The following is a 1,794-nucleotide window of genomic DNA, read 5'->3' on the forward strand; positions in this document are numbered from 1 at the left end:
GGGCACATGGGGGTGTCCACCCCCTAGGAAGGGGATGAAGATGGTGACGACGGGTTCGCCACCACAGAAGTGTTTGAGAACAGAAAAGGAACCGCCCCTGAAATTTTCACGCCTTCACTTCAACCCTTTGGGTACAAAATGGCCGGTATTCAAACAAGGGTTTGACTTCCGAGGGGGTAGTTTGGCTGGGGATGATCCGATTCGAAAAAAAAAAAACACATGCTGGGCCGGGTACTGTGGACGTCCACCCACAGGATTTCCAGCTGCGTAGGACTTTCCTCAAAACTCACCCCTTTAAGGAGGTGGGGGTGACTCTAGGAGGAGGTGGGTTTGGCGGATCACAATTTCGCTTACGCCGATCGAAAGAGGACGAAAAGTTGGGCCGATTATCACAAAAACTCATGACTTTCCCAGAACTGAAAGTGGCAATTTCGAAGCTGTTTAGAGCGATTTTTTTACCCTCCCTAACTGTAGGGGTTAGACAGCTCGTAAGGGGTGGCGCACGGGGTGCGCACTTCGTGAGCCTCAAGACGATTGATGACAGCACCTACCTGCAAAGTCTCAGCGCTGTAGCTCGAAAAACAGGGAAATGGCACCGGAGCAAAACAGAGTGGACCGCCAATTTTGATCGGCAGTAGTCTTGTGTCCATTGACGTTTGTGAACAACCCAGTGAGAAACAGTTACATCGAAATGATGTCAAACTGATATCGTTGTCGGTAAATTATCGATTATCGTGTCGAATCGATCCTGAGATGGTCTTAAAATCGAGACATTTCCGATAACTGACATCTATTTGGTGTCGATTCGATATCACATCGATTTTGATTTCTCACTGGGAAATTCAATTGACGCCGTGACGCCATGGTTAAGCAAAGCACGACATGCCTCAAAAGACCACGACATGTGTTGGTTCATCTTAAAGCTAGGGCGAGCGAACGATGAGGTGGCGAGGAGAAGATTCACTAGAGAACTGTGACTCTGAACGGCGTAGGACCCACGGGACCTCTGGCCAGCATGTCATGCAATCGTAACACGTGTGGAAACGAGCGGTGTCGTCAAATGGCCTTGAACTCTACGCGGATCGCTGGAGCTGCTGGACTTTCGTTTTCTTTTTCTGTTCGGACGGTACAGCCATCGACTGCGTTCGAGACGAGTTTGTTTTCGCCGAGGGTAGATAGGCGCAGTGAATCGAGCGCCTGATGGGTAGGCATCAATTCGTGTGCGTGAGTATTGTGGGTTGACAGAGTCACCGGTGCTGAAAGGAAGACCGAGCGCCTAGTAGGTAGGCAACATCTCGGCGAGTGTGTATTGCGGGATGGCCTATCTTGAGGCTTGCAGGCACTGTGTGTTGCGGGTTGGCCTACCCGGAGGTTCGCAGGCGTTGGTGAAACAAAATGGAGATTTGTATATGTGCAAATTCTGAAGCAACCCTTTAACCGATTCGAACGGTTCAAAGGGCAAAATACTCCGGATACAGCCCGCACCTTTCTACACTATAGACACTTCGCAACTCAGTGCGGAAAATTAAAAAAAAAAAACATTAAAAAAAATACTTGCGATTATTTTTTTTTCTTTTTGTGTCTTTTGCACATGATGTGAGAGTGTGGGGGTGGGGGAAGGCTAAACTCGATGTCAAATCCCGCTATCCATAACTACTAGGCCTACGACACGGGTGGAACGAGTGTAAAAACCCACATACTCTCGTGTCGTAGTCCTTGCTGTCTGCCGCAGAGTTTTGACTGTTTTTTATCCATAAACTAAACAGGCACGGTATAGGAGGCGGGGGGGGGGGG

The sequence above is a fragment of the Frankliniella occidentalis genome, unplaced genomic scaffold (assembly GCF_000697945.3).
Source record: "Frankliniella occidentalis isolate FOCC.00 unplaced genomic scaffold, Focc_3.1 Scaffold2, whole genome shotgun sequence".
NCBI lineage: Eukaryota > Metazoa > Arthropoda > Insecta > Thysanoptera > Thripidae > Frankliniella > Frankliniella occidentalis.